The sequence below is a fragment of the Vigna radiata genome, unplaced genomic scaffold, assembly GCF_000741045.1.
Source record: "Vigna radiata var. radiata cultivar VC1973A unplaced genomic scaffold, Vradiata_ver6 scaffold_323, whole genome shotgun sequence".
In the NCBI taxonomy this organism is placed as follows: Eukaryota; Viridiplantae; Streptophyta; class Magnoliopsida; order Fabales; family Fabaceae; genus Vigna; species Vigna radiata.
This window is the reverse complement of record NW_014543607.1, coordinates 279010-290993: the sequence shown is the minus strand read 5'-3', so window position 1 is coordinate 290993 and position 11984 is coordinate 279010.

Sequence of the window (11984 nt, the reverse complement as noted above, 5' to 3'; positions counted from 1 at the left end):
GGTGGCATCAATCTTCTTGCGGAAGTTTCTCTGATCTTCCGTCTTGATGAACTTGGCCATCTTTTCTTGTAATTCCTCCATTGTTTTCGGTAATTCAGCATATAGGCTTTCCAAAACGTACCCCGGCTTTAGACAATTGGGGAGATTGTTGATGATGAATTCATGGGTGACACCCTTTACTCTCCTCGCTGCCTCAGAATACCTACGCATGAACGTTCTTAATAGTTCGTCTCTCCCTTGTTTCAGATTGACGAGTTCGGTGGCAGACATCATCTCCCTCCGGTTAGCTGCATACTATTTTTTAAACAGAATGGTGACAATACGAAAACTATCAATAAAGTTGGGAGGAAGAGTATAATACCATTCTAGAGCTTCGCCTGTTAGGGACAGGGAGAAAGCTCTACACTTGACAGGATCACTTTTGGAGTAGAAGGCCATGGAGTCGATGAAATTCCAGAGATGGTGTTCGAGGTCAGTGGTTCCGTCGAACTTCTCTATCTGAGGGGGAGGCCGATCGGGCATCGGGGCCTGCATGACGGCCAGGGTGAAGGGTAACAGTTCTGGCGAGGGAGGAGGACGACCGTTGTCATCATGATGACCGTCATTACGACTGCTGTTATGACCATCGTTCTGGCCGTCCTTGTGGCCCTCGTTGTGGTCGCCAGTACGGTTGTTGTCCTCCGTCATCTCCGTGCGTTTTTCTTTGAGTTGGACAATTTCTTCAGCTAGTTTCTGGTGTGCCTCTTGTTGCTGACGAATAATCTGGGTCTGTTCCTGCAGTTGAGATTGGAGTTCCCTTATGAGTTCTCTGGGATCGTTGTCGTCCATGCTTCTGGTGGTCACCATAGGGAGTCTTCACTGTCGGCCCCACGGTGGGCGCCAAAATGTTTCGGTAGATATTTTTGGGACCAAAAGGGCTAACCTTAATGACGTGACTCTACTTCCCTCTGGTGCTGGATCTTCAAATACCTTCATCGTCCGTTCCTCAAACCGTCCGTCAAATTCCAATCTTCACCCGAGAGGGGGTACTTGTAAAGGCACTCCGACGATCAAGTTAGACTTCTATATAGGAGGACCCTCAATCCCCAACAAGTTGATGCTTAGAATAGGGTGAGGGTGATCGTAAATACGATAATACTCTGTCAGTGTGAAAGTATGAGTGTGAGAGAATGTGAATGTACCTTGTTTGGAGCCCTTAGTTCTTTATTTATAGGATTTGGATTGATATGAGATCAATAGAACGAAATAAAATATAAACAGAATAAAATATAAACAAACTAACCTGATATATCTATGTTGAGATATTATTTCATACGTGATATATGATATTGTTCATTTATTCACATTTGTGACATGATAGGCCTCGAGCCCAATAAAGTTGGACCAGTTTGATAATTCGGCCCATTTAATTGGTAAGCTGGACCGTTCGAGTTAACCGGCCGTTAAGTGATGTGTCCGGCTGTCAGAGATATATTACCGTACAATACTTTTTATTAACATAAATATGAGAATATGAAAAAAACTTTTTAAAGTTCTTTTAAGTTTTTAAAAGATGAGAATAATTAACGAAAACGATGTTAATTTAATGAACTTGAGGTTGCAACTTGTCAGAATACAAATGAGATTTAAACAAATCCATTAAAACATTCGTTCCCTTAGTTGAGGGAATCGAAACAGAGTGACCGTTTTGTCACTCCTTGATATCAAAGCAACCGTATTTATTTCTTAAATGTTAAAATTCACTCATTTTGTTTAAAATAATTATTTTTTCAATAGATATTTAAAAATGAATTGTTAAATTATTTTGTTCTATATTATAAGAATTTAAAAATGAAAAATGTATCAATTTATTTAAAAAGAATAAAAATGAAAAATTTAATTTCGAACAACTGTAAACATTTCAAAGATAGCCTTTTCAATCATTTAAATGTTTTAACACTTCATAAAATTTAACACATTTTAAATTTACCATATAAACACATAATTGTTAAATTATTACGGTCATTCATAAATTTATATTTATATATATACTAATAAATATGTCTTATTTTTATTTTAAGATATATAAACTAAATTTAAAGATATATCAACAAAAATAAACTCAACAAAAAAAAACAAATCCTATTAAAATATACTTTTAAAGTAAACATTAAATTTAATCCAATTCTAAAAAAATCAATACAATTTGCACCCTAAATTTGTAAAATACTGTAAAGACCGAGAGAAGTGAGGATTGAAGATGCACACGTGGCAGCAGAACATTGGGCAAGGTTTGATAACAAAACAAAATTTTATTTAAAACATATCCTTTCAATTTCAACGTTTTTATTTTTCTCTACCACGACACTCCATCACCAAAACACAACTCCTCTTCTTCTTTTTCTTCATTCCTCCACCTTCCATCTACCATAACTCAGATTTTAACCGTTGGTTTCTCAAATTGAAGCTACCTAAGCATTCAGTACTCCAAGAGCTACGTTTCTACCAATCGATTTTCCCGTTCCATCCAACCGGTAAGAAAGCCCTCTTTCCTCCCTTGCCCTAGGGTTTAAAGCATGGGATTTCTTATTTCATGCAACCCATTTCGTTCCTTCCACAATCTAACTTCAACTTAGTGCTAAAATTCGTTCTCCATCATCAATTGATGATTTTAGGTGATTCTCACACTTTGGGTTCAAAGTACGTGGTATAAGATTCTTCCTTGAGTTGGCTGGACGCACTAGAGGTAAGGGGAGCTAGTTCTATTTCTTATTTTTATTGTGTAATGTGAATGAATGACAAATTTTGAAGTGGTATGTTGTTAAAGGCATGAAATTGGTTCTNTTGACTTGAAATGCATGTATGGAAGTGGGTGTGTTNTGTGAATTTGGTGATTGATGGCTATGAACTGTTTGGAATGATTTTGAATGATGAATTATTTATGTTGGAACTAATTTGGTGTGAAAAATCTGTTGTGGTATTGTTAGGAAGAAAAATCAAGTGTCTTAGGGTCAATTTTAGGTCATTTAGAGGAAGTAAGGTAGTGATTTTGAGCAATTGAAGGCTGCAACATATTTGGACTATTGTGATAGTTTTATCCATTGTATTATGACTTGTTTTAGTCACTAAATTGGTAGAAATAGGTGCAAAGAGATAAGATTGAGTTTTTGGTCTCTATGTTGGTGAAATTGGAGTTATTTGAAGAGAAGGGAAGTAGTGAATTTGAGAGGTTGAGGTCTAGGACTCTTTTGAACTATTGAGGTAGCTTAGGCAAGTTAATTATAACTTGTTAGAACTATAAAATTGGTTAAAATGAGGTTCTAAATGGTAGAAGTGGAGTTGAGTCCTTAGATTGAGGAAAACTAGTGTTTTGAGTGAGTTTGAAGGAAGTGAGAGGGTGTTTTTGAGTAATTGAGGTCTAGGGTGTAAGTGGACAGTGGGGACAATTTGATTTAGTCATTTATGACTTGGTAGAAGTTTCAAAAGTGGTAAAAACATTGCTTAACTGGTAGAATTAGAATTAGGCACATGTGTTGATGAAATTAAGTAATTTGAATGTAGATTGATGTGAAATCACTAGAGAATTGGTTTAGGAAGTGTTAAAGTTGATTAGGCAAGTTTGATTCATCATATAGATCAAGTTAGGAGTGCTAGAAACCCACCAAAAGGCCTAAAACGAAATGAGAGTGAGTGAGTTATGCAAAATCTGCATAAAATCTGCAGAATCCACGCTGGGCGCAACCTAAGTGCCGCTGGGCGCCATTTGGTTTTGTTTCCTGGCGCTGGGCGCCATTCAGCACACTGTTTCTGTTGTCGTTTTTGTTTTTGACGTTTCGGGAGTTCCGGATGTCCGTTTTGGACGTTCTTTAGGTTGTTCTGGGGGTTTTTGACCCTTCCGGAACCATTGGTGAGGGTCCCAAGGCTGTTTGAATTACTTAAGTATTGATAATTAAATATCATAAAGAAATTTGTGGTAATAAGTGATGGTTTTGTCAAAGTATGTAATGTATGAGTTGTTTTATGACATGGTCGATGTTGTGTGATGGTGTATGGGTTTGGTATGAGCCAATATAGTAAGAATGTACTTGAATGACTATGAAATTTTATGTTTGATGAAGCAAAGTGGTTTATGAGGTACATTATTGATTCAAGAGGAATATCAGGTGATTTGAAGTGGTCGGATTGAATATGAAATTAAGATCTCTCGGTGAGATCAGTTAGTGTATTGAATGTATGTAAGAGGCTTCCACTATGGGGGGTTATCCCTAACACTCTAACGGTCTTTCATTCTCACATAGAGAGGATTGACGCGTGTGGTGAGAGTAGTGGGAGGTCCTAGGGTAGGCNCTATCACTGGAGGTTTATTCCGCGGTAATGGACCTGCCTTGTGTGTGGTCGGGTGAAACCCCTCGGCAATGGCTTTGCAAAGCAGTAGAGGCCACCACAAGTGCACAACCCGCCCCAACTCTATATACATTCTATGTCCGGACATGTCTAAGAGTCTTAACATGACATGATGTTTGCTTTAGTGAGTTTTGTGAAATGAATGTTTATGTTTATGATGACTTACATGTTTAAGTGTGTATGAATGTTCTTGCAATGAATTGTATGATTGTTTGAGACCTAGCTCACCCTTGCACTTGTATGTTTGTATGTGTTTGCTTTCCCCCTTGCGATGATCATCCAATCCTTTGGATGTGAGCAGTAGGTGATGATGTACCCTTGGAGCAAGCGTGAGAGACTGAGGAAGATCCAGCCCCTAGTACTTAGGACGTTTATTAGTTCTTATTTCAATAGCTTGTTAATTTTTGAAAACACTCTCTAGGCATCCTTCGATCTTTAGTTTATTATGTATTTTGTTGAACTTTGGGGAACTTGTACTCAAGTCTTATTTCGTTTTAATTTCCACTAAATTTAGATGACTGTATAAATATTTAAATATTGTCATCTTTATCTCTTAACTGCTTTCACATATTGTAATAGTTGAATCCTATTATATTATATGTGAATATGATATTTGGGATGTCACAAATACAGGTTGTCTTATCTCGTCTACTTGAGATTTCCATCAAATACTTTTATACTACAGGAGTAAGCACGGTTAATTGTTTTATCGTGAGTGTTATCTAAAATGTGTTCTTGAAATTTTCAAAGTTAATAACAATACGTTTTTCTAAAAACCATAAAAATAATAATAATTACTATTATTAAAATGATTATATCTTTGTTAAAATTTTATAAACTGTTATAAGATTACTGAAATTGATTTCATTTAATATAGTTTAAGGAATATATGGGTGAAATTGGTGAGATTAAACAATTTATACTATTTAAATAAAGTGAATTCCTAATTATTGTTTAAAATAGGAGGAAATAGTAAAAAAAAATCTAGTCTTAGATAGTTTTTTCAATTCACATTTTTTTCTAATAAGGTTGAAACTCCCTTATTAGAAAAGAAAAACATGTTATAGTTATGAGTATACTAGACTAATTATTAAGAAACATATATAATTGTTAACATTGAATAACTTTTTAGCCGGCTTTAATTTTGACCGGCACTGGAGACACTATTGTGTTCTCATGTATAAAGTGATCTTTTCTTTATCACTTTTTCGAAAGAAAAATAAACTACACAATTATTATCACAGAGTCGCAGCATCTTTATTTTTACCCTTTCAAAGTCTTTGAATTCACATTAGTACTAATTATTATTTTAGTTAATCACATTGTCAATCTTTGACAATTTCAAGGCTCATTTCAAACAGTGTATTTGGTGTAAGGTATTTAAATGAGTTATTTGAATGTTAATAAATAAATAAATAATGAATTCTTGAAAATATGTTCAAAAGTGAAATAGGTAAACGACTTTGACAAACTTTTCTTTTAGCTTAATACAACATGCATAAATACTTTTTAGTTTATAAAATAATATTTAATTTAATTAATATAATAACTAATTAATTATATTTTAAAATTTGATTTTTATTTAATGATTTTTTTATACTAGATTACTGTCTCATTAATTTTTCAAATTATTTTCCTAGTTTTCATAACATCAAGAAGACGGTGAATGGCATAACAGCCAAAATTAACTCCGTTAGTAAAAAAAAGGTTTAAACCTCTTTTTGGTCCCTAAGTTAAGAGCGGATCTTCAGTTTAGTCCTCGTTTTTAAAAATGTAAACTTTTGATTCGTAAGTTATAAAAAATGTATCAAATGAGTCATTTTTTGATATTCATGATCAAAGTACAAAGACCAATCTAAAATGTTATTATTATTAAGAAACAAATCAGAGCAATCTAAAGATGTAACCATTGTTAAAAAATAACCAAAAACAGTATTTCAAGTTAAAAAATGACTCATTTGATACATTTTTTATAACTTAGGGACCAAAGATTTACATTTTTAAAAACGGATACTAAACTGAACATCTGCTTATAACTTAGGGACCAAAAAGAGGTTTAAACCTAAAAAAAATATTGATGGAAGAACTAATTGATTAATTAACAGAGACACTTTGAGGAATCCAAATAAAACATTTTGTACTTAAAAAGACCAACTCGAAACAAAAAATTCTAATGATGAACGAAATATCTATTTTAACCATTTCTAGGACAATAAAGTAGAAAAATCTATATAATATTCAAGGTTGTTTCTGAATAAGTTCTCTTCTCGTGTCTTAAATTATTATTTAATCGATTTGGTGATTAAGCTGTATTGACATTGATTATGTGTATTTGTTTAATGGATTGGATGGTCATATATTATTATGAATGGTTAAAATTCTTGATGGTTGCACTAGTGGAAAAACGTTGTTTAATGTCACCCATAAGACGTCGGTTTCGTGAAAAATCGACGTCTATTACTACACGGTGACATTATCGTAAATATAATAGTAAACTAGACGTTAGTTTCGATGTTAGGCGACGTCTATGACATCATGGACGTCGCACCTGCCGCAAACCGACGTCCAAGACCCTGAGGTATGTGATAAGACAATCAATTCAACGTCGGCTAAAAAAGGGCACCGACGTTCAAGTCACTGAAAGAAATCAAACGTCAGCTTTAGACGTCGGACCCCCTGAAAACTCGACGTCGACTGGGCTACAATTAATGTTGTTCACCTAATTCCGAGGCGCTTAGACATCACATAGTCAAACGTCGACGTCTAAGGCTTGTTTGGAAGGCGGGAAGACAAAAATTCTTCAATTTAGATGTCGGTTCTGAACGTAAGCGACGTCTAAGTTCCTGTAATTTATTATTTTCACCAAATTCGAGGGTTTTAGACGTCGGCTAGGAGGGGCACCGACGTGAACTACCCCTGACAGGAAATCAAACGTCAATCTTTTCAGCTTCCTGACGTAGAATAGACGTCTGATCCCCTAAAACACCGACATCTATAGACGTCGGTTTCTAGAGAAACCGACGCCCCAATTCATTTTAAATAGACCGCGCACTCTTCTCGCCATTCAGTTTCTGATCGCGTCTCCATCTCTTCTCCTTTTTCTCTGCTTCTCCTTTTCTTTTACTCGCTTGTGAACCTCTACTTTTTATCTCTTGCGGCATTGCATTGTTGTTTCTCATAACGTCATTGTCTTCGTCCTCTCCTTTTTCTCTCTTGCATCCTAGGTGCGTGGTTTTTTTTTTTATGCTTACCGTTTAAACTTTCTTTAGTTTTTTATCGATTATCTTGTCGTTCAACTGATTAAAATTTGCTTTCTTTGTGTTGTGTTTTAGTGCAGTTTTGATCCTCTCTTTGGGTAACATAGTGCAACATTCTCCCTTTATTGGTTTCCTCACAAGAAGAGTGGCGATCTTTGGAGTTTTCTAGTTTTTCCGACCCAAAATGGAACTTGGGTCCTTGTCTACTTCTCGACTCCGTAATTTTTTTCTGTTGCAGTTTTGGGTTGAAAGCACTAGAAGATTCAAAAGACGCAAGCTTTTTTTGTGGGAAAACTAGCAAGAGGAGAGTGTTACACAATGCTACCGAAAGCCTGGATCAAAATTGCACTAAAACACAAAATTGTTGTTAGACGTCGGTTAAAGCCATGTCCGACGTCTATAACAACATAGACGTCGATTAGTGTCATTTTAAAATGGAGTTAAAGATACAGGTCATTGACTGAAGAAAAGAGCAGAAAAATGACGATTTGAAGAGTCGACGCACCGCCCGGCGGCACACTGAAACCGTCGGGCGGTCCAGGATGAGGAGTAGGCATAGCGATTGACGCTGGGCGGTCCTGAGGGAAACCGCCGGGCTATGGCGATTGCCGCCGGGCGGTTTGGAGGATTATGGGAAACCGCCGGGCGACACACTTAAACCGCCCAACGGTGGCTCGCTGGACTTCGACCTGTTTTCTGATGCGCTCCTCACCTATAAATACCCCTATTGTGAGTTCATAATTATTCTTTTGATAGGGGAGAACGACCAGACCTAATTTTTCTCTCTGGAGAGGATCTCTTGGATGCTTAGGCTTCTTTTCATCTTTTCTAGGGTTTGCTTTTCCATTCTTCTTCCATTTTCCATCTAGTTTCACCATGACTATGGTGAACTAAACCCTATTGTTGTTGGCGGACACAATGTAATCTTTTGATACTCTCTTTTATTGAAACTCTTGATTATTTATATGGTCTCCATATGTTTTGATTGTTAATTATTGGGTTATCCTTTGTGCTGAAGGCCTTTATCGTTTAACTCATTCGGTAACTGATGTTTGTCTTTATTGATATGGGGACGTACAGTAATGACATGAACTGGTGAGTAATTTCTTGATTTTGCAATACCACCTAGGGGTAGGGGTAGGATGATCAATTGCGCTAACTTCTGTTTATAATGCGGTATTAATTACTAGGGGAGGCTAGGGATATCAAGCCAATAGTTAATATTAGGCCCTTTTCGCCGAGGGGTCGGGTTAAGCGGAGGCTAAGAAAGTCCCATAACAATTGAATCAATCAAACTAATATTCAAGGGTAGTAGGTAAGAGAGAGCGCATTAGATGAAATTGTAGACCCCCAACAACATCCATTCATCCATTGTTTTCTTTTGTCAATTGAATCACCTTTATTTTGCATGTTAATATTTTTATCTCAAATCCAATTTATTAATTNNTATTTTCAANTCTTATTATTTTAATTCACGTGAACGAGAAAGCCTTTCGAGTCTCTTGGGAAAACGATACTTGGTCTTACAATTTATATTACTTGTACGATTTGGTAAGCTTGCCAATTTGTCAACAGCAATCCTAGCCGAGGTTGGAAGAATCATCTGAGTATTGGTCAACAACAGAATAACCCATCAGGTTAAACAAGATGCTTCAAGTAGCAGCAATCTTCTCGTTTATGGCAGCAAATAAACCAATTGACAAAGAATGTTAGAGACTTTTCTAATAGATTTGACAAATTTTTGAAGGATTATGATTCTCAACATTCAAGTAATCAGGCCAACTTTAGATCTTTGGAGATGCAACTTGGCCAACTATCAAAGAGGATTGAAATCACAGAGAAGAATCAATCTAGGGTTAATACTGATGTTAATCCTAAGGAAGAATGTCATTCCATTGTAGTAAGGGAGAAGAGAAAAACAGAGGTGGAAGTTATTGAGATTAGCAGTGATGAAGAAGAGGTAAGTGAAAATGACAAGCTTGGTGAAGAAGAGAAAGAAGAAGAGGGATATAAAGAAGTTGAGAAAAGAAGAGATAGTCACAATGGACAAATGAGAGAAATATTCAAACATGTGACTATGGTTCCTATAGAAGAAAATCATCCTCAAATTCTTGTTTATTCTAAGACAATTAATTATTACTATGGAGATGTGATAGATTTAGATGCAGATGAAGAAGAACAGGGAGTGCTTGTGCAGCCAAGAAAGGAACAACATCCACCTAAAATGAAGGATCCAGGATTATTGACTCTTCCATGCGTGATAAATGATGTGGACATAGGAAGAGCTATGATATACTCTGGATCTAGCATAAATTTAATGCCCTTAAGTTACTTGAAGAAAATTCAAGGGTTAGTGTTAAAGCAAGCTAATACTACTTTAACAGTTCCTCATGGTTCTATTAAGAAAACAACTGGCAGGGTGGAGGATGCAATTGTCCGTATTGAGGAGTTGGAGTTCTTGATTGATTTTATAGTTGTGGATATGGAAAATGAAGGAAGGATTCCATTAATTTTAGGAAGACCTTTTATGAGCACTTCCAAAATGGCGATGCATATCCATGATGGGATAATAACTCTGAAAGATCAAGAATACGTGTTAATGTATAATTGCTCTAAAGGAAAGAAAGTGAAAATGAAGAAGAGAGCTAGATTCAAAGAGTCCAGAAGAGAAGCTGCATCAAATAAAAGCACAATAGGTACTAATTCTAACAGTTGTAATGTGTTACAGGTACCTGAAGAGGAGGAGGTTGATAAAGGAGAAAGAGTGCACTCTAAAGATACACCACTTCCAAGAGGATCACAGGTAATTGAAAGTGGATTGTTAATAAGATCAAAGAAGATTGCAAGGTGGAGATCAGAAGACCACACACTAAAGCCATTAGAAGAGTGGATAGAAGGCAACTGATGAGTTGGGTAGATGAAGATCCCAACTGGGATGGAACAATTTGATTATATTTAATCCTACCTTGTATAAAACAATTGTAGTTTTGGGTTTATTTGATTTTGGACATGTAATTTATTGGATTTTTGAACCCTTTTGGGTAGCTGTTAAGTCCTTGGCAAATGTATCAGATCGTTATCAAGTAATATATACGGGTAAGTCCGAGTATCGTTTTCCCAAAGGACTTTTAGGCCTTAACTTTCATGTAACCTAATCTTGTAAGACTTGAGAAAAGAGAATAAATTTGGTGGTGGTATGCAACGAACAAAAAAATAAACATGCAATGCAGTTGATTCAATTGGTTTTGAGAAAATATGGATGAATGATGTTGTTGGGCTTTACAATTTCATCTTATCCACTCTCAAATATCTACTCTTCTTATTTAATTCACTTGTTTATCTAATTGCCATGCATACTTTCTTAATTACCCTTAACCCAATTCCTTGGTGAAAAAAGCCTATTACTAATCACCGGCTTGCTATCCCTAACCTCCCCTAGTAACCAATAATGCAATGCGATCTAAAGCAATTACAATTGACCGTCCTATCCCTATCCCTAGGCGATATTGGCATAATCAAGGAATTTCCCACCAGTTCATGACATTACCGTACGTCCCCATATCGATAAAGACAAACATCATTTACTGAATGAGTTAAACAATAAAAGCATTGAGCACAGATGAGAACCCAACAATTGATAAACAAGTATATTACAAGCATATGAAATAAATAAGAATTTTAATATATGAGAGTTTCAAAAGATTACATTGTTCCCCAACAACAAAGGGTTTAGTTCACCATTGACATGGTGAAATTAGATGAAAATAATGAAAGAATGGAAAAAATAACCCTAAACTTGGTTGAATGGAGCCTAACATCCAAGGAACCTCCTCCGAGGTGTGTGGAATAGCTCTGGACGTTCTCTCTGCCAAAAGAATCCCTATCTAATTCGCACTGGTGCTATATATAAGCCCAAAAAGATAACAGATAACAGAAAGATTTACAGAATCTAGCTAAAAAAATAAACAACCGCACAGGCGCCTAATTTGACCGCTCAACAGTTTGCCTCTAGCCGCTCTGATTGCTCAACGGCAAAACTGACCATTTTGAGCGCTCAGCGAACCATTCTGGTGCTCAGCGACCTTCTTGACCCTTCTTTTAATCATTTTTCTCCTTCTTTAATGGGTCTAAGTCCACCTTACTTCACTTCCATCTTTAATTCATCCAAAAACCCTGCAAAACAATGCAAAACAAGCATAATATCTCTAAAACCAACTTTTGACTCTCACGAGACTCAACTAAGTGTTTTACTTGATTTAAAGCTCATTCTAAGCCATAAAGGGTGTGTTTTACTATCAAATTTAAGTATGAAAATAACGGTTTTTAGATCGTTATCATAACCCC